General features: G+C 41.8%; 1 protein-coding gene across 4 annotated transcripts in view; it reads left to right on the forward strand.

Annotated features, from left to right (window-relative positions):
• Positions 1-1122: 1122 nt before the first annotated feature.
• ELOVL5 (ELOVL fatty acid elongase 5) overlaps positions 1123-22351 on the forward strand; it is an 80136-nt gene continuing 58907 nt past the window's right edge. Inside the window, exon 1 of one of the 4 annotated variants that reach the window (XM_012441539.3) lies at positions 1123-1721. The gene's annotated coding sequence lies outside the window, so the exon portion shown is untranslated. Of the gene's footprint in view, positions 1722-5958; positions 5983-22351 lie in introns of those variants that run through there. The other 3 variants (XM_012441543.3, XM_012441537.3, XM_064360976.1) reach the window with 3 other exon arrangements.

Consider the following 22351-nt stretch of genomic DNA (forward strand, 5'->3'; position numbering starts at 1 on the left):
AGGAGTTCGAGACCAGATTGGCCAACACGGTGAAACTTCATCTTTACTAAAAATACAAAAATTAGCCAAGTGGTGGGTGCGTGCCTGTAATCCCAGCTACTTGGGAGGCTGAGACAGGAGAATAGCTTGAATCCAGGAGGCAGAAGGTTGCAGTGAGACCGTGCCACTGGCATTCCAGCCTGGGCAACAGAGCAAGATGCTGTCTCAAAAAAAAAAAAAAAAAAAAAGCCTACATTAAATAGTCGACTGTTAGGTGAATGGACATGGAAAAGTAAGAATACAACAAGAGGGGAACAAATGAAGGCTAAATCTCTGGGGTTTGAATGAAGGAACAGTAGGATACAAGGCTAATGAAGGTCTTTAATTATCCAAATATCAGTGAAAAACAGCAAGGATCTTCCGTCTATGACATGAATCCCTTTTATCTTCAGTGCTTAAATTTGCTTAGCTTAAAAGACACTTATTCCATCTTTCCTCATTTAACAATCCTTTAAAATAATTTCTAGAGGAGGAATGGAGTTGATAGTGACCTCCAAAGAAAAATCAGAATCCCTAAGAAAAATACACGGTAAATCCTTTGCAAGGGAGTTAAGGTTACAACAGTTTTGAGTGGTTTTGTTCTCGTTGCTTTATCTCGTTCAACTGCAGACCTTCACTCCGGCGGTCTCCGTGGGCATTTAACCCTTTCAGCGTAAACCAAGAAGCGGATCCCCTTCAGAATGGTAGAAGTCACAGAGGAGACCGTAGCTACGGTGGGCTTGTGTCACCCAAACGCGGCCACAGACTCCTGCCACGCCTGGCAGTAAAAGAACCAGAGTTCAGGGCATCGGGAACTTCACCGAGGCTATTGCGCAGGCTCTGCGATCCACGCAGGCTTATTAGGAAGAAAGGGGAAAATATTGCCCAGAGACACGTGAACTCGATGGGGGCCAGCCCCGGCGTAGGCTCCCTACAGCATCGGAGTCTGGAATTTACAATCACGAAAGTTCTATTGTCCCGCGATTGGCTCCGGGGCCCCATGACATCATAGCGCTTGATTCATCTCTCGAGTCCCGATTGGCTGGCCGCGCCATTGTGACGTCACGGTCAGCCCACGTTCTGATTGTAGACAGCCGGCGCCTTCCTCTTCCCATCGCGGCGGGTCCTCGCCCCGGTGCCTCCTCCTACATCCTCCTAGGCTCCGGCAGCCACCCGCGCTCCCGCCGCCGCCGCCGCCGCCGCCGCCTTGCTGCTCAGAGCTGCTGCCGCCCCTCCGGCCAAGAGGTAAAGCCGTCAGCTCCGAGAAACTTCGCCAGGGGCCGCCGCTCGGCCATGACACCCGCGCGAGCGCGCGGCCGGGACGCGGGCAGGGAGCTGCCGTTAGGTCTCAGACTGGTGCCGAGGAAGAGCTGCCGGGGCGGCCCGCGCTCCGCCCGCGGCCGCCAGCCCCGTCGGCCCCGAGGGACTGCCCGGCTCCTGGGGCGCGGGGAAAGGGGTGCGGGCGCGGGCGGGCGCCCCACGGTGGGGCTGAGGCAGGGCGTTCGGGAGCGGCCTCGGTACTGCGGTAGCACCTGTGCGCGCTGACAGGCGCCGTGGAGCACTACCCCGTGCCCGGACCGGACGCGGGAGGGATGGGTCTGTGCGCTGGGGTCCTCCAGCCCTGCCGGCCGGAGCGCGCGGCGGGAGATACGGGGGAGCGCTCTTGGAGGGAGCGCGCTTTCTTTGGAGGCAGCGAAACCCGGGTGAGTTCGAAGAGCCTGAGAGGGTCCGCGGGCACCGGGCGCCGCTGTGGGGACGCTGCGGCCTTTTCTTTTTTTCCCCTTTTCACCGCTTCCGTTAGCCTTTCGGACCTTCCCTCCGCCCTTCAATGGGAAGCCTGCTAGCTCGGGACCACTTCAGTTTTTATTAAAACCAGACAACGGCAGCCCTCGGTACTCAGGGAGGGATGAGGCTGGTGGTAAAGCGAAAGGGCGGGGACTCAGGGGCCACCGGGGCGGCCCTTTCAGGGAGCCTGATCGCTGGAGAGGCGGGAGCGGTCGGTGGCGGGGGAGGCGCGCAGCGCACGGGCGGCCCTGCCCTGGGCCAGGGGAGCTGGAGTGTGTGTTGTGTTGCGAGTTGTAAGAAAAAGTGCCTTTGTACTGTTTCCACGCCACTCTCCCACACCGCCACCTCGAGTGGAGGGAGTAATGCCTAGGGCAAGAGTAGTTCTTGCTGAACTGTGTCTTGCTCTTGCACTTGGCACTCCCCCCCAAACCTACCTCCTGCCCCATCCACAATTGTGAATTAAGCTCCTTGATTGCAAAATTTGCCCAAGTTATGCAAAGTCGGGGTTTGGGGGGGTTCTCTTTCGGAAGAATCCAGTGCAAGGTTTATTAGCTGGACTGAAGAACGGAGAGGTGCTGGAGGGGATTTGCGGGGAGGGAGCAGCCTTATTTGTTTTAAATAGCGGGACCCGTGGCAGGAAGTGCTTTATAGAGTTGTACGGAAGAGGTGATGTTGCTTGTCAGATTTTGTAACTCGTTCTCCTAACCACTTAGCAGATAACTTGTTGGTCTGCACTTGTTTTGCTTGCACGTCTCAGTCAACAGCATTTGGTGCAGAATCTACAGAGACAGGCAGTTTTGCATTAGATGGCCGTGGACAAACGTTTTAGCCTTCCATCTGTGGTTGGGGACAAGTGGGATTACTTTTCTAGTAGCTCAGACACTGCCTGGGATTCTCCAGGAAAGCTCTGCACTTGAAAGGGACATGTTACTCCTTTTCCTTTTAGATTTTTACCCTAGATTCTAACTTGTTATTGCCAGAAACTTTTTCTGTAACTGTTTCTCTTTTTGCATTTTCGTTTCTAACTGAAGACAAAGGGGACATTTTTATTTATGGTTACAGATAGGTAATGTTACAGAATGTAGTACAGAACTTTGCTGAAAAGTGACAGTAGAAAGTCTAATAAAATTTGATACATTTTTCAAGAAAAATATCTTGTAACTTTAGACATTGACCTTACCTTCTTGACTCAGTTTCCTTGTCTATAGATGGGGGTTTTATGTTGCAGAATTATTATGAATTTCAAGAGATAATACAAGCAAGAGCCCAGCATTGGGTCTGCCAAATGGTGATTTGAAAATGTTTCCTTCTCAATCCCTGAGATCAGAGTTTCTTCTTGGTTACAGACCTTAATATGTGGATGTTCAGTGTTTGCAAGAATCTTTTTTACACCACCTCCTGTTTTGCTCCCTGCATAATGGTTGCTTGTCTTTCTGCTTCTAGAGGTGAGCATCCATCCTTGGGTGTCTTATTTCCAGCTTGAATTATACAAATCAAAGCAAAACTGTTTACTTTTCTTTAGGGTAACTTTGGTGCCTAGGTACTTAGTAGAAAGTGTGAAGAGAGAGTTTCACCTCTTTTTTTCCGGTCCACGTTCCTCTCTCTTAAAACATTTTGTAATTTTTTTTGGATTCTTCCTCATTGTCTCCCAGCTCTTCTGTTGTCAAAAGGATAATCCTCTTATTAGTTACCCATAAATAAATCTTTCTTTGAATGCTTTCTGTCTCAGGTACTTATTGATATGCACATGTACCGAAATGGTTGTTTTCCACACATAATTCTTATAACATTCCTGTGAGGTTTTTAACGCCCGGTTTTTAAGAATTGAGGACTACTATAAAGACACATGCACATGTATGTTTATTGCAGCACTATTTACAATAGCAAAGACTTGGAACCAACCCAAATACCCATCAATGGTAGACTGGATAAAGAAAATGTGGCACATATACATCATAGAATACTATGCAGCTGTAAAAAAAAAGAATGAGTTCATGTCCTTTGCAGGGACATGGATGAAGCTGGAAACCATCATCCTCAGCAAACTAACACAGGAACAGAAAACCAAAGACTGCGTATTGTCACTCGTAAGTGGGTGTTGAACAGTGAGAACACATGGACCCAGGGAGGGGAACAACACATGCCTTTTGGGGTTGGGTCGTGGGAGGCAAGGGGAAGGAGAGCATTAGGACAAATATCTAATACATGCAGGGCTTAAAACCTAGATGGTGGCTTGACAGGTGGAGGAAACCACTGTGGCACATGTATACTATGTGACAAACCTGCACGTTCAGCACATGTATCCCAGAACTTTAAAAAAAAAAAAAAAAAAAAAAAAAGACTTGAGGAAATAAGGCCTAAGGTCTAGAAATGACAAGTGACTTGTCCAAATTTCCTGTAGCTCTGTCTCCTGCAACATCCCTGCTCCTTCATATATCCCTGTGCTGCCAGGATTTTGTCCAGTGAGCTCTGTGCCATTATGTAACACTGTTACTCTGTAACTTTAAAATCTAACCTTTAAACGTTCCTCTTAATTCATGCAAGACTAACCATTTATTGTCTCTTAAATCTGCCTGAAATCTGTTCCCTTCCTTGTATCCCACACTTGATTCATTTTTAAAATTAATCAATTGACTTCTCAGTTACTGATTATGGGTGCAGGAGGCTGGATACAAAGATGAAGGACAACAGTTCCTGATTCCAGAGGGTTTCCTGATTTGGTGTATACTTTAAGCCCTGTATACACATACTTAATCTATACCTTGGACCAAAAGAGAGTCAGAAGCAGATTTCTGGGAAACTTGTATTTTTATATCTAAGAAAGCTTTATGGCAGAGCTATCCATCTTAGACATATCAGGGCCTAGCACTGCTGAATTGGTCAGGATGCTTTTGGTGCAAGAAACAGAACACCCAACTCAGACTTACCTGTGCATCTGACCTGAAAAGTCCTGAGGGCAGGACTTCTGCTCCATTTCTCTGAAGTCCCCTCAGATGTCTCATATCCCAGGCTGATTTTCCAAGATGACTGACAGCAACTGCCACCATAGTCTCACAAGGGGACTTCCCAACTTCCACCCTCCAAAGAGTCATTTGCCTTAAGGTGATTGACTTAGGCCTTGGTTACTTGAAGCAATAACTGGAACAGTGGAAGTTTGATAAGCTGGGGGCCCATCCCAGAACCAAGGAAGTGGAGTTACATTTCCTCAAGAAGGGCCTGCAGAACACAGGAAGTCAGCTACAGTGTCTGTTATAAGGACTGAAAGAACCGAACAGATGATTGGATTAAACTAAATTGACTTGAATTAGAATTTAGCCTTACAATTCATAAAGGACTCTTAGTTGACAGGCAGGAATAGCAGGACATGCGTTCTAGGCAAGGAGGAGTTTAGAGAGTAAGCAAGTGTGGAATCATTGGGCAAAAAGCAAATAGCACGATTGGCAGTAGCTTGTTGAGAAGGCAGGTGTGGAAGAAAAGGTGAAAAAGGCAAGTTATTGATGTAGTAATAATGGCTTTTACTGAGCTGTTGTATGTCAGACCCTGCATTGAGCCCCTCCCGATAACTTATTTCTATTATTAATGGGTGCTAAAGCATTCCCATTTTACAGGTGGAGAAATAGAGGCCCAGAGTTTAGACACTTGATTGAGGTCACAAAGCATTCCAGCTCAGATCATCTTGACCCCCTGGCCTGCTCCCTCTCCTAATGTGTTTGGTAGAATACCACCAATAAGCTTTTGAATGAGAATGAGAACTATGAGTTCTGTGCTCCAGAAAGACAGTCTTGTCAGAGCGTAGGGTGGATTGGTGTGGGACTGTTAGAGATAGCCAGGGCGTGAAATTGAGCACAGACTGGAGAGAGGTAACTGTGGGAGACTGTGTCCAGGATAGGACCTGAAGACCAACTGGATTTGAGGGCCAACAAGAGGAGGGTTACTCTTCTAAAGAGAAGAGGGAGCTTTGTGATCAGATGGAAATAGCCCCACAGCCTAGATAGATATCCAGACTAGCCATTTCTTCCAGTTCCTCCTCTTCACGGCCAACCTTTGACTGATCCATTTTTTTCGTTGCCTTTCTGCAAATACATGTTTCTGCCACATTTCATCCATTGTCAGCTTTTCACATTTCACATCTGGGTAGAGATGCAGCTTATAATCAGTGGCATCTTAAAATCGCTGCAGGTAACTTTCCACATTTTAATATTACAGAATTGGGATGCCTCCTATACTTGTCCCTGGTGAGAAAAGGAAAGCTCCAATATTACCAAAGGTCATGCAGCCAGATGCTGGCAGAGCCAGGCTTCTGGGCTTCTTTTACCTAACTGGGTTACCTCCACTTACATAATAGATCTTAAAACACATGTAGCTTCATGTTGTAGGTTTATAGTAAAGCACATACATTTTTGTCTGTTTATTAAAACAAGTAATTTGAGAAGATTGGAAGGCATGATTGTTTAAGTAGAGTGTCTCATTCTTGTATAGAACCTGGTTGCGTTGGTTTCTTGTCCTAACTTGCCACCAACCATAAGAAAAGCAGCTCTGAGCATTGGTCTCTTTTCCTTTAAAATGAAATATCAATATTGTTTTCATTTTTGCCTAGAGCAAATTTTTCTTTTTTGTTGTTGTTTTTGTTTGGCCAGGGATAGAGAATGAAAGTGAGATCATTTCAATCTTAGAAAGGTAGATGTCAGCTGGGCACAGTGGCTCACACCTGTAATCACAGCCCTTTGGGAAGCCATGGTGGGCAGATCACTTGAGGTCAGGAGCTTGCAACCAGCCTGGGCAACATGGTGAGACCCCATATATACAAAAATTAGCTGGGTGTGGTATATGTGCTTGTAGTCCCAGCTCCTTGGGAAGCTGAGGTGGGAGGATGACTTGAGCCCAGGAAGCGGAGGTTACAGTGAGCCATGATTGCATGTGCCACTCTACTCTAGCCTGGGTGACAGAACCAGACCCTGTCCCAAAATAAGAAAGAAAGGAAGGTAAATGTCAGAATTGATGATGGAGATTGCAACAGCAGCAGCTGCTGCTGACTTTCTCTTTATGAGATTAAAACATAACTGCTGGAAATGTTCTGGCCTAGCAAAGTGAATTGTTCAGGAAACTAACCTGACCTGATTTTGAGTTTTGGCAATAGGAACGCTCACCCCTGACCCCAATTTCAACCCATAGATGTTATTACCAGCCTTTTTGGTTCCCACTAGCTTGTTTCCTCCATGGTAACATTTTTAGTTGACTTGAAGGCATTCACTTTTAGAATTGTGTGGTCCCCGGATTTACAATATTCATACTTGGTGACCTTTTAGAAAGACTAAATTCCCACTTTGCTCCTCTATCCACTTCTGCCTGTTCTGTGTCAAGTACAGTTGTAATTGCATTCAGGCAAGAGTGTGTCTTAGTATTCCTTGATATTAGGTTGGACTTTATACCTTTTATTTGATGTCTATTTGCTGACTGGGATTTAGGGAAAAGTTTCTTATTTTAAGATTTCAGTGCTGATACTGGCATGATTTCTGTAATTGGGAGAGTAACGATTTTATTGAAATATACCTGTGATTTTAAACTATAATCTTTTATATTAGGTAGGTACCCTCTTGCTAGCACATGTTGATTATAGGTTCCATCTCTGTTAAGTTCCACATTTATCCCATCCTTTTCCTCATGTCAGCAGTTTCATCCTGTCAGAATTAATCTCTTATAAGCCCATGCTGAACAGACCTAATTGAAGCCATGCGGGCAAATTGGCCACTCAGGTCTGTGTATTTTGAGTTTCTGAACCCCAGAGTTCTTGTTTCTTTTTGATCTTGGCGTAGCAAATGCTACAACAAAGTGAATGTTATGAATTTCTCCTTCCCCAAAGAATAGTTCTCATGATACCATATTTGGTAATTATTCATTTGCTGCTTTCCTGAGAGTTTGAAAATGTGGTGTATCTCCCTAGGGGTGGTATTCAGGGTACTTCTGCTTCAGTCTTTGGGAGAAGAAATAATACTTCAGTATTTACAGAAGTCCTTGACACCTCCATCAGCCTATGTTATTTGATAAGTATCTCTGTGAAAATTTGAGTTTGCTTCTGTCTGAGCTTCTGCATATTTATCTCTGTTATGGATCTGAGGTGCACTTATAAGAGTACCTCCTATATTTCTTTTAAGTAAGGAAAGCTGTAGAAAGCAGATTGACTTGGCAGTGATGCACCTATGTGGGATTCCACCTTTGCCACTTATGGCTGTGAGGGATTCAGCAGGTAAGTCACTCTACCTCCTTGAGACTCTAGGATCTATCTTGAACTTGGAAGGTATTAGTCCTGTGTCTACTTTGGAGGGTGTTAAAACCATCAGTATTCTCCTTGAAAGTTAGGTGGAGCACTGACTTGATTTGATTAGCACAGTAAAAAAACATCTCTCTGTTGTATAGGATGTTTATTGAAGCATTGTTTATAATAGCAAAAGGTTGGAAGACTTAGTAGAGTAAATGTCCTTGAGAAGAATAAATTGTGCTACAGCTGGGCAACGGAATACTCTGGAAATTTTAAAGAGAATGAAGATGTTCTGTGGGTGCTCAATACAGGTGCTCGGTACCACATACTAGGCACTTTACTGAAGTGCTCAATTTATATTAATTAATTGTGGCTTCACAAAAGCCCATGAGGTAGAGACCCCAACTTTACAGATGAGGAAACTAAGATAAAGGTTAAGTCAGTTGTCCAAATATCCACAGCTAGCAGGTGGCAGAGCCAGGATTCAAACCCAGGCAGATTGGCTTAAAGACTCTAACCTTGGCCACCCTGCTATGCTGTACATCTGTCACACATAAGTAGTGATCTTTGCATTTGCAGCTGTAGACACATGAGAGGAAACAAGGTTGAGTTTCTTATTCATTGTTACAGTGTGGAAGGTTGACGGTATGATCAACATATGGCTTCTGTTGACAGTAACTAAAGGTTTAGACAAAGAAAGCTAATAGATCTTTATGATCAGTACTTGAAAGGGTGACCTTTTGTTTCTTTTATTACTCCTTATTTTAGATATTTTGAACTTCAACCTCTTTTGGAGAGATAATCAGAAGTGTAAACAGAATAGCTTTATAATTGTTAGTGTAAGAAATCAGTTTTCAAAAGCCCAGTTGAATCGGTGTTCACTAGCCTGACTGGTCTAGTGTGACTGGTTAAGGGCATCCAGCATTGGTTTCTTGACCTGGTCCTAGCCCCATCAGGGTTTGATTTACAAGGTATATAAACCTGGAGAAATGTGGACTGGGAGGGAAGGACACCCATATTCCCTAGGGAGCCTCCATCTCTAGATCGTCTGATTCCCTTGGGTAAAAATGTAAATCAGGTATATAAGTCATACATGTCATGCATTGCTTGACAATGGGAATACTTTTTGAGAAATGTATCCTCAGGCAATTTTGTTATGGGGTCATCATAGAGTTCTTACACAAACCTAGATGGTATAGCCTACCACATACATGGGGCATATGATAATACCATATTGTTCCTAGGCTACAAACCTGTACAGCAAGTTCCTGTACTAAATACGTAGCCATCTGTAACACAATGGCGAATATCTATATATCTAAACAAAGAAAAGATAACAGTAAAAATACAATATAAAAGATAAAAAATGGTACAACTATATAGGGCACTTACCATGAATGAATGGAGCTTGTAGGACTGGAAGTTGTTCTGGGTAAGTCAGTGAGTGGTGAGTGAATGTGAAGTCCTAGGACTTTACTGTACACTCTAAACTTTATAAACACTGTACATGTAGGCCACATTAGGTTTATAAAAAAATATTTTTCGATTAGGTGTGGTGGCTCATGTCTGTAATCTCAGCACTTTGTGAGGCTAAGGTGGGACCAGGCAATTAAGACCAGCCTGGGCAACATTGCAAGACCCCATCTCTACTTATTTATAATAAAAGTTTAAAAAAAAAATATATATATATAATTTTTATATATATTTCTTAATATATAAACTGTAGCTTATTGTAACATTTTTATTTTATAAACAAAATTTTTTAAACCTTTTGACTCTTGTAATACTTAAAACATAGGCTGTATAGCTGCATAAAAAATATTTTCTTTCTTTGTATCCTTATTCTTCAACCTTTTTTTCTCCTTTCAAAGTTTTTAAAACTTTTTTGTTAAAAACTAAAATAAACATACACATTAGCCTAGGCCTATACAGGGCAGGATCATCAAGGTCACCATCTTCCACCTCCACATCTTGTCCCACTGGAAGGTCTGTAGGGACAGTAACATGCATGGAGCTGTCATCTCCTATGACAACAATGCCTTCTTCTGAATACCTCCTGAAGGACCTATCTGAAGCTGTTTCATGGTTAACTTTTAAAAATACATAATTAGAAGGCATACACTCTAAATTAATGATAGAAAGTATTATATAGTAAATATATAAACCGATAACATAGCTGTTTATCATCAGCATCAAGTATTATGTACTATACATAATTTTATGTGTGAAACTATTACAGGTCTGGCTATATGGTGGGTTTATTTACACCAGCATCACCACGAATCTGAATTACTGTGCTATGATGTCACTAGGCAATGGGAATTTTTCAGCTCCATTGTAATCTTATGGGACTATCATTTTATATGTGATCCATTGTTGATTTAAAGGTCATTATGTGATGCATGACTGTATTTTGAAAACATTCTGATACAGGCCCCATTAAGTGTCGCTGTGCTGGACCATGGTGTTCAGGCTAAAAAGACAAGTTTTCCACCACCTTCAGTTCTCTTAGGATTCTTAGACCCTTTCAGAACTGAGTTTTCTTTCTGGGTGTGGGACACTAGGTTTGACAACACTGTAATGACTGTGAGTATCAGCATTCCTAAAATAAGAGAATCACAAAATTCATGGGGTGGCTTATATATTCACATGGAATGTGAACAGGTGATAAAACAACTGTTAGTTTCAGAGACACTTTGTAGAGGAGATAAATACACAATTACTAGACTGTGTCCCTTTAAAAAATGCTGTGTTGTAGCAGGCTTCTTTTTCTCCTATTTTTTACACATTTAACTCTGCTTCTCCCTCTCCTCACTCACCCTCATACTCAAAGAACAGTTATAAAATGTGGGCGTATACATTGAGTTTTAAAAAAGAAATGTGTTTTTGTGTTATATGCCTTATTTATGTTACACAGGCTTGAATTAAAATCTTTTAAGACATTTTCTTTTGAGGGGTTGCATAGCTAATCTTTATTATGTTTCTCCACCGTCTTTTAATTTCAGCTGAGGGCATCACTGCCTTTGTATATTTTGCGCACCTTAGCTTGGAGAACTCAGGTGATAATTTCCTCAAATGATAATTTATTTTGAATATTTCAAGTAATCACATCAGTTAAGAGACTGCAATCAGATAAGAATCATCAGCAGTTGCCCGTAGCAGAAAATGTTGCTTAAACGCCTTTTGAATATTCGCCTCCCAATTATTACAATTGCAGTCTTTTGGTTTAGATGTTCAGAATATGATTGAAGTAGAGCCCAGACTGCCTAAGCCCAGGCTTTAAGGGAACCCTTGAAGGCGTGTGTAGTATCTTGGTGTCTGTTATCTGCCTTGGCCATTGATTGTCTTCTCAAGCATCCTTCAAGGATGCTTCATCCGAGAAGGAAGTTGCCCTTTGAAACAGGTGGGAGCTTCTCCAGAAAGCCCCATGGAGAAATTATCCCAGGACCTCATGTTCGTAGGAGAATGCTGTAAACACTGGAGTGGTTTCATTTTCAGAGCAGCTCCTTTTTGTTCCTTTTGCAAGGAGTAGTAGGGCTTGGAATGTGCTCAGTGTGACCCCAAGAGAAGTGACAGTGACAGTAAGGTAAGTACTTTTCGCTGACCCCCTGGTACAGAGTTCAGGCTTGAACTTAACCATCTTTTTAAGTAATCAGACTGACATATTTTAAAACACCTCCTAAAATTCAAAATGTAGGTGGACAGTTGCAAAGTACTGTCAGAAGACCAAATCTCACTGCATGATCCACTTGCCCCATGGGTTCAAGTACCCATCCACCCACCCACTATCCACCCTTAGATATTTATTTCTAGCCCATCTTTTTCTTCTGAGCTCCAGACTCAACTTTTCATCATTGAATGGTCCACATACCTCTCCTGTTGGCCAGCGTAGTCAGAAGCACCATCCTCCACCAATTTGCCCAAGCCATTCAGCTGGAAGCAATGCTTGTGTTCTTCTCTCTCATCAACCATGCTCTTAACCAACTTTGCTCAACTGTCAGTCACCAAGTATTATCCATTCAGGCTCCTCTCTGTCCTTCTAAGCTTATTCCCCTTCCCCACATTGCCCCAGCCTTCCATAACACATCAGATCCTTCCTGGAAGACTGCATTTCTCCTTGGCTCCTTGGCTCCCTATTCTTGTTTCCTAAAAATTAAATGAGGCAGTTCCTGTATAGCGCTTTGCATAGTGTCTGGCATGTTTATCTGGCATGTAGTGTCAGTATCTAGCAATTATTTGCCTGAATGTTTCTCTAAATACATATGTACCTTTCAAATATTACCAGTCCTATAATCTGTGCCAACGGCTGTGTGAAGCTGAGTATGCCTTGATAGCCTGAGAATATATAATGCTTCACAAATGAAGACCCTGCCTGGGCAGGAGACTTTAGAAGGCCAGTTGCCTTGCTTCCAGCCTGAAGGAATAGAATACCAACAGTTCTCAGACCATACAAATTGCTAGACACCTTTTCTGGTTGTGGCGTGGTGCAATGAGGAGCTCTTACCTACGCCTGGAGACATGCCGTCTAAGGGCTCGCTGGCTGCAGTCTGTGTAGATCTTCATATACAAGGAGATGGCCACAGCTGTGGTGCTCTGCAGATGTGGCAGTGGCTTCATCAAGGTGAATGAGGGGCCGCTGGAGATGATCAAGCTGCTCACATTCCAAGCTACTGGAATTAGGTCTGCTTCTGGATAAGTTTGCTGGAATGGACATCCATGTTCGTGTGATGGGTAGTGGTTATATGGTCCAGATTTTTGCTCTCCTTCAGTACATCTCCAAAGCCCTGGTGCCTTGTTACCCAAAATATGTAGATGAGGCTTCCAAGGAGATCAAAGACACCCTCACTGGACGTTGCTGGAAGTTGACCCCTGTTGCTATGAATCCAAGAAATTTGGAGGCCCTGGTGCCCATGTTCTGTACCAGAAATCCTACCAGTAAGCCCATCACAAACATCAGAGTTTACTTTTATAGTAAAAATGGTTGAAGTTCTTTAAGGTTAAAAAAAAAATGCTAGCCATCCCACCTGCCCTAGAAGCAGAGGTGACACGTGCTATTATTTTAAAGGCCTTGCTTACCTGCATATTACCTGTTAGGGCTTTCAGGCAGAATATGCCAATGATAGACCAGTCTGGTGGCACTGTTCTCAATGACAGTATAGAGTGAACTTTGCTATCTAGGCACTCAGATACTCCATAATAAAATGATAGTGGAAACCGGCACTCTTTTTTTTGTTGTTGTTGTTGTGGAGACAGGGTCTCACTCCCATTGCTCAGCCTGGGGTGCAGTGGCACTGTCTAAGCTCATTGCAGCCTCAAATTCCCAGGCTCAGGTGGTCTTCCTACCTCAGCCTCCTAAATAGCTGGGACTACAGGCAGGAACCACCATGCCCAGCTAATTTTTTAAATTTTTAGTAGAGACAGGGTTTCACCATGTTGCCCAGGTTGGTCTTGAATTCCTGGCCTCAGGCAGTCTGCCTGTCTCAGCCTCCCAAAATGCTGGGATTACAGGTGTGGGCCATTGTTCCTGGCCTGGTGCTGTGATTTAACCTTATTTTGGTTAGCAGCAACATGGAGCCCAAGCTAAAGTAGACCATACATGTTGGACGGTGCTTGTCTGCTTCAGTAGCTAGTTGGTCAGTATTTGTTGGTTACTCAGACCCACTCACTGTTGATCATTTTTCTGTGTTAGCCTCTGCTAAGGGATGTGGACCCTACAGAGACACATGCCAATACAGTTACCAGTAAAAAGATCCAATAGGAATGATGAGGTATATACTAGGATGAACAGGTGATTTATTATTACACTGTGGATGTGGCTATGTATGCAGTGATGGGCATGCCAAAATAATAGTGGTTCCAATGACGGGATCCTGAAACAAAGTAGAAGTATGTATCTCCTATGAAAGACTGTGCAGATCATTCAGGCTAGTATGACCCTGCATAAATTCCTTGCTCATCATATGTCTGTCAGGTTTAGTGTAGTTTCCATCTTCCAAGCAGCAGGATAGAAGAAGAAACAAAGTAGAAGCATGGACGGTGCTTTCTTTTAAGGGAAGTTCTCAGAAACAGCCTCCAGGCAACTATGCTTATGTCTCATTGGCTAGAACATCAACCCATGGCTGCAAGTGGCTGGAAAATCTCATCTCGATTCTGGGTGGCCATGTGCAGCTAAAAGTACTGCTACTGTATATAGAATTTGGGCAAGACCCAGCTGTCTGTGCCGTAAGTGGTGGACGAGACCAGCAGCCTCCGCTTACTTGGAACTGGGAGAGTCCGGGGGAGGATACTGACAAAATAAACAGATATTTACAGTGATGAGGCCTCTGAGATGTCTGTGAAGGTGTGCTATGGGAGTAAACAGGAAGGACACCTAAATCAGACTGGTGCTAGGGGGAGGGGATCAGGAAAGGTTGCCTGGAGACTAAGCAAGACTCTCTGAACTGAGGAAATGGGCAGAGTATTGAATCTAAGGCTCAGAGGCAAAAGAGGGCAGGTAGTTGGGGGATAGAGGAGCATGTGAGGAACAGAAAGTAGCCAAGGAAAGCCAGAGGGAAATAGGGTTCTGATCACATGGGCCCTGGGGCTCAGGGAGGGTTTTGGTCATTTTCCCAGGAGTCTTTAACTGGTTTCTGCAGGTGAGTAACCTGGACAGATACTTTCAGCAGATGAGGGGCAACACAAGACTGGAGGCAAGAAAGATCCACTAGGAGAGAGTGTACTAATCTGATTGGGAGATGATGGTGACCTCAACTACATAGTGGCTTTGGGGATCAAGAGAAGTGGATGGAAATTCTGTAAATCTCATAGAGCTTGGGAATTTAGAAATAAGTTGGCCTTTTCATGTTACAGGTGATAGAACTAAGAATGAGAGTTTAAATGGCTTACCCAGAGTCACACAGCTAGCTGTGGAACTAGCAGCTAGCACCAGAAATGGTTTCTCTATCTAAACTCTTTCCTTTATGTCACTGTTGAATGTGCTAATTTGAGTGAATAGGGCATTGTGAGCATTTTGGAGCCAGCAACAGGACCTGAATCCTGGTGCCCAGTGCAGAGGGAGGAGTCCACCCTGCTTTGGGGCTGGATTCCTGGGAAAGTTATAGGGCAGGTAACAGAAATGAGGAAGTTGTGAGAGGATGATGAATTCAGTTTTTGGTTTGTTGATTTTGAGATTCAGGACTGCCATGTGTAGGTGGAGAGAGATCAGATGGAAACTGGTCCTTGAGATTGGAACTGAGGATGCAGGATTGGGTGGAATTAGTCAAAACTTTTCTATACCCTTTCTTTAAATTTCTCCAGTGAAAGGGACTCAGCAACTGCTTTTGAGTCCAATGTGTCATGTACCTTAGAAGTAAGGTATTTTTCCAGTGTTAGCCCTGAATGATTTTTGCTGCAATTTGAATTCTATGTACCCTCTAACACTTTAATAAAAATAAAATGCGTTAATACTTAAAAATTAGTAAATTAAAGTAAGTAAAGATAAAAGTTATGTGGCCCTCCCTTGCATATTTTACCCTGTGCTGCAGGTCTTCCCAGGATCCTGTCTGGCTCTGGCTGGTCTCTTGGTCCAGGCTGTGGCCTCTCCTATGTTTTCATACTGTAAGATTTCTCCAACTGAGTTTGGGAGGGTGGAGCCCCAAACAAAACTTGATGGCTTGTGCTGGAAAAGGGGAAATGGATGCTGTTGCTATAACATGTTAACTTATATTTTTAAAATGTCAGTTTGACATCAGACACTTTTTTGGACATGTTTACATCCTAAGAGTTTTTGTTTTCAGAAGTCCTTTGTCCTTCACAATTAACTTGTTGGCAGTGATTAAAGTATAGCCTATTTCCTGGGAAATGAGAGAGAAACAATTTTAGAGCAACTGTAGAACATATTGACATTTGAGATTGCTTTCTATAATACCACAGACGGAGGGGTCAGTAGACCGGCAGTGTGGTATCATAGTTGTTTTATCTCTTCCTGGTCACTGTCCTTGTACCTAATGTTTCACTATGGACTTTGAGCTTATAGGTGAAAAAGACTTTTTCAATGAATACTGTAACAAGTATAATTCAAAAACTTAAATCCTATAACAATATGGGGTATGACTAATAGAGTAATGACTTCCATAAACCACACATGAAAACTGCTTTAATTATAATTGTCATTAATCTTATTTCCAGAAAGGAAATAAGGCTGTGAACTAATTTCTGTGGGCTCTGAACTAATGATGATCTCTCAGAGGTCTAGTTTAAAAGCACTGAGTTTCTTCATGACACATGAGGATATGTAATACACCTTTATAGCAGTTAAGTAGTGAGGTTCACACAGGATTTGTTCTCTCCTTAATACTGTCCTCTTGCAGATGAATACTCTTCCCAAACCTGAAAGGCACGCTTGGAGAGGTGGAGTGTCACTCCCAGATTCTTATTTTAGAGAAGGGAGTGTCATATAATTTTCTCCCTACGTTATTTATTAATTCTCCCCCTCTCTCCCTTACTGACCTGCTTTTCTTCCTTCAGCCAGGTCGTTGCTTTAAGGAGTCAGCTGAGCTTCAGTCACTGATGCTGGGGCCACATAGTGGCCCAAGCTGCCCTGCACTTGTACCCTTTTGGGGAGGGCGGCTTTCGTGTTTTTTTAACGTTTTGAAGAAGCTTTTACATGATGCGGTTTGAACTGATTAGCAAACTGAGCCAAAGAAACTAGTACCTGCTGAAAACTGACTGATGTGATAGGCAAATGGAAAGTTTGGTTTCTAAGAAGTGTGTGTTGTGGCAAGTTGAAGTCAGAAGAATGAATTTTTGACTTTCATTTTGAGTGATCACTCCTTTACCCACTCCCTTTTCTCTTTCTCTCTAGTCGTCTCCATTTTACTCCTTCTCCCTTCTCTCTCTCCCCACCTCTTTTTCCTCCTCCCCCTCCTTTCTATGTGTATGTTTGTATGTATAGCAACACTTCAGCACTTACATAGTGTTTGATGATTGAATACATTCTTTTTGCAGTACTACCTAATGTGATTTAACCACAGAAAATTTGCTTCTCATTATTTATGATTTTAAATTTTAGTTTTTGGTGATTAAGTCGCCATGAGGAGTGTCCTCATTTGGAAGGAGAGTTAGTATCATGCTGTGGCTAAAGAAACTCAGTTTTTATGCCTACCAATAATGTGAAAATCACCTCACTCCTGTTTGGCTGATTGGGTCGAATTTCTCTTAATACCATACTAAATGTAACCTGACGAGTTAGTAGGGAACTGGTAAAAACTTATTTCACAGAGTACTTTCAGTTACTGATGTAGTTTGGGTGTTTGTCCCCTCCAAATCTCATGTTGAAATTTCATCCCCAGCGTTTTGAGGTGGGACCTACTGGGAGGTGTTCGGGTCATGGACACGGATCCCTCACGAGTGACTTGATGCCCTCCCATGGTGAAGAGTTCATGTGAGATCTGGTTGTGTAAAAGAGCCTCCATCTCTCTCTTGCTCTTCTCTCTCTTGCTTCCTACTTGCTCCCCTTTCACCTTTCATAGAGGGTAAAAGCTTCCTGAGACCCCATCAGAAGCAAATGCTGGCACTGTGCTGCTTGTACAGTTTGCAAAACTGTGAGCTAAAATAAACCTCTTTATAAATTACCCTGTCTCAGGTATTTCTTTATAGCAATGCTAAACAGACTAATACAGTTACAATATATTTAGTGTAAGATGTATTCATTATTATTAGCTTATTTCCAAAATGACTACTTTAACAAACTTCAAACTCTGTGTACTCCAAGTTTCATTTAACTGCTAAAGGACAAGTTTAGTCAGACACTGCATAACCACATTTTGGTCAGTGATGAACTGCATGTGTAATGGTAGTCCCATAAAATTATAATGGAACTGAAAAATTCCTCTTACCTAGAGAAGTAGGGGTCATCTTAATGTCCTAGGTTAGTGTATTACTCATATGTTTGTGAAGATAGTTGGTGTAAACCTACTGCACTACTAGTTCTATAAAAATGTCACATGTACAATTACGTACCATATACAATGCTTGATACTGATAATAAACAACTATGTTACTGGTTTATGCATTTGCTTTTTATCCTTTAAAAAATTTTATTTATTTATTTAGGAGATGGGGGTCTTGCTCTGTCGTTCGTGCTGGAGTGCAGTGGTGTAATCACAGCTCACTGCAGGCTTGATCTCCCGGGCTCATGCAGTCCTCCCACCTCAGACTCTGAGTAGCTGGGACCACCATGCCTAGCTTTTTAAATTTTTTGTAGAGGTGGGGTCCCACTGTGTTGCCCAGGAAAATCTTGAACTCCTGGGCTCAAGCAATCCTTCTGCCTCGATCTCACAAAGTGTTGGTATTACAGGCATGAGCCACTGCCTGTCATTATTTTAAAAAGTACTCCTTTTACTTACCAAAAAATAAAGTTAATTGTGAAACAGCTTCAGGCAGGCCTTTCAGGAGGCATTCCTGAAGAAAGCATTGTTATCACATGTTACTGCCCCTAAAAGCCTTCCAGTGGGACAAGATGTAGAAGAGAAGACAGTATTGATGACCCTGCATAAGCCTATGCTAATGTGCATGTGTCTGTCTTAGTTTTTAAGGAAAAAAAGTTTTAAAAGAAAAATTAATAGAAAAAAGCTTACAGAATGAATATAAAGAAAATATTTTTTGTGCAGCTGTACAGTGTGTTTGTGTTGTATTGTAACAAAAGAGTCAAAAGTTAAAATGTGAAAGTCTGTAAAAGCCATGAATGGTGGTATGCACCTGTAGTCTCAGCTACTCAGGAGGCTGAATAGGCAGGATCACTTGAGGTCAGGAGTTTGAGGCTGCAGTCAGCTATGATTACACCCGTGGATAGCCCCACCAAGCAACATAGACCCTGTCCCTAAAAAAAAAAAAAAAGTTTATGAAGAAGAAAAATGTTACCATAAGCTAAGGTTAATTTATTATTGAAGAAGAAAAAATTTTAAAATAAATTTAGCATAGCCTCAGTGTAGTATTTATAATATCTACAATGTGCAGTTATGTCCTAGGCCACCACAGTCATTCACCCCTCAGTCACTGACTCACCTAGAGCAGCTTCCATTCATGGTACCTGCTCTGTACAGGTGTATCAGTTTTTATCTTTTATATTTTATTTTTATTATACCTTTTCTTTGATGAGCTATGCAAATACTTGCTGCTATGTTGTGGTTGCCTGCAGTGTTCAGTATAGTAACATGCCAAACAGGTTTGTAGCCTAGGAGCAATAGGTTATGCTGTATAGCCTGCATGTGTAGTAGGCCATACATCTAGGTTTGTGTAAATATATACTCTATGATGTTCTCCTGATGAAATCATCCAGTGACACATTTCTAAGAATGTATTGCCGTTGTTAAGTGACATGTCTGTAGAGGCTTATTATTTTTAAAGTGTATTTTGGATATTTGCCATTAAGATAAGAAGCTAAATATATAATGTCTTTTTAGAAATAAAACCTGAGAGAAGAGGAAAATTCTATGTGCAGTTTTTAATACAACAGCTCTCAGACTTTTTGGTCTGAAGACATACTATTCTTAGACAAAGTGGCCTGAGGGAGAAACATTTAAAAAAAAAAAAGCAAAAGGAAAAACAGATAAGATTTGCACTATTAAATATTACCGAGAAACTGAGAGCTTTTGTTTATATGGATTATTTCTATTGGTATTTACCTTATTAGAAATCAGTTTTAAAATACGAGTTTAAAACAATTATGAAAACATTAAAAATAGCCTGTTGTATGATAATAAAGTATATATTTTTCAAAATATATTTCAAAATATAAAAGCATTTTTCAAAGCAAGAAAAATATTGGTGGAAACACATTGCTTGACATTTTTTCAGTCTCTTAAATATTTGGCTTAATGGGAGACAGCTGCATCCTCTTAGCTGCTTCTGATTCAATCCTTTGAGATAGCATACATCATGCAGCCTCTGGAAAACTTTGGTGACAGTGAAAAAGTAATCTCTTAGTAGTGGTATTATGAAAATAGTTTCTTACAGAGCAACTGAAAAAGGCCTGGGGACTTTCAGGGATGTCTGGACTACTCTTTGGGAATCCCTGTAATAGGTCCTATTTGTTGCATTTTTAAAGAAGGACCAGCGTTCTGCTTAGTTATAAAAACATTTTTCCTTCTTTAACAACCATTCTCTCCTGTTTCCTTCTGCCTAAGTTTTCTTGATTTATGCCACAGGCTCTATGTGTGTCACCTTCACATGTGAACTTTACCAGGTAGAAAAAAGCTTACAGAGTGAGTATAAAGAAAATATTTTGGTCTTTTTATCAAATGAACGTATCTGTAGGGTACTCTGTGTAGATAGGACAGTATTTAAAAGCAAGCTCATGTCCTCTTAACAGCACTGGTTCCTTGCTTTGGGGCTCTGTAAGAAGGCTGTAGTGGTCAATTTTTAAAATAAAAATCCAAAACAGCAAGGAGTAAATGAAGAGATTAAGGTCTCAGTGTAACATTAATAGCTTTGTAGATGTTCATTTTATTTTTTAATTCATCCCTTTCTCTTTGCTATATATATATATTACAGTATTTAGGCTTCCAGATCAGCAACCTTTTGAAATAGTTTTAAAATAGCTGATTTCTTTTTTTGTTCCTGTCGGTTGGATACATACCGCTTGAACTTTTCTAAACTGTTGATTTTGGATAATGCCTTTGTTTTAATAAAAATTTGCTGCATCATGTCCCACATCTCCATCTTGTTATGTAACCATTTAACCTTTAATTCTATGTGTTACAAAAAGATTTCTTCGGGCCTTTTTTGTGTAATGTCAGATCAGGTAGAGCTCTACTTTGGGGACTGTAAATAGAACATTAGCCTCCTCTTGATTTTACTCTAAGGAATTCTTTTAATATTTTTATAACCTTAGATTCCTTGATACCTGAATCAGGTACCAGTACAGTTGAGCTGCTGTATTTCCAGATGTTCAGTTTTTTTAATGGGATATATTTTTCACTATCCAGTATAGTAGTCACTATTACTAGTTTTTGAGTATTTGAAATGTGGTTAATGCAGCAAAGAAACAGACATTTTAGTTTTAATTTCATTTCATTTCACTTAAATTTAAATAGCTACTTGTGCCCCATCTGTCTCATTGGGCAGTGCAATGCCAAGGGTATCTGGAAGTTTCTTTTTAAATTTGTAGGTTCATTCATTCGTCTTATATGTGCGGTAGCAGGTAGGTTTTTTTACTATGTGTGGCCGCCTTATTGCTGGAAACGGAAGTAAAGGGATATAGAAGGTAGAAAAGTGGAGGCTGTTAATACTGGCTGATTTTTATGAGGTCTTGGGATTGTTGTAGATAAGATTTGAGGGGAAAATAAAGTTCAGGGAAGGATTTTTATGTTGGACACTGGAGCTGATTCATCAGCAGGAAAAAAGGATCAGTAGAGAGAAAAAATGGAAGGTAAAAGGCAAATGGGAGATGAATAAATTCTTGAAAGAAATGGGAAAAGATCCAGAGTACAAGCAGAGGGATGGAAAGATACTCTGTGAATTGGGATGGGAAAGAGGGACTCTTAAAAAAGTTATATGATATTTTTTTATTGAAGTGTGATTCACGTAATATAAAATTAGCCATTTTTAAAATGTTCAATTCAGTGGCATTTAGCACATCCACAGTGTTGTTTGCCGCAGTCACCTCTAACTCCAAAACATTTTCACATCCCCAAAGGACACCACTGACAGTTATCAACCACTTGCCATTCTTCCCTCTCCTGAGCCCCTGCCAACGACTCATCTGCTTTCTGTCTCTGTAGATTTGCCTGTTCTGAATATTTTCTATAAATGGAATCATACAATATGTGGCCTTTTGTATATTGCTTCTGTCACAGCATAATGTTTTCAAGTTTCATCCACCCCTGTTGTAGCATGTGAAGAGTGGCCATTGAAGGAGGAGGACTTTTAAGGGATTTATAGGAACTGTCCAGATCTCAGCAAAACCGTCAGTTCTGCTAGGTGGATTTATCTAGCGGTGAGGCACCATGGGGATAGGTGGGGCATCAAGAGTATTTGTGACGGTAAGGTCCAGCCTGAGCAAGGAGGGTAGGGACAAAGATCTGCTTTGGTGATGGCAGATTGCCTGCTAGTAAAGGCAGACAGGGGGAGTAACTGGAGAGAAACTTGTCTTAAGAGGGAGCAGAATGTCCTATTTCAAAGGATTTGGGCCCATTTGGGGTCCTAAGTTAGAGAATGCATGTGGAAACATGAGCTCATCTAAAGTAGAGTCATCTCATCTTTTTGTAGATCAGCGTCACCCATAACTGCCTGTTGCAGTAGTAGTGGACACAC

This window comes from Aotus nancymaae, unplaced genomic scaffold (assembly GCF_030222135.1).
Source record: "Aotus nancymaae isolate 86718 unplaced genomic scaffold, 86718_ANA_hifiasm-v0.15.2.pri h1tg000040l, whole genome shotgun sequence".
Classification (NCBI taxonomy): Eukaryota; Metazoa; Chordata; class Mammalia; order Primates; family Aotidae; genus Aotus; species Aotus nancymaae.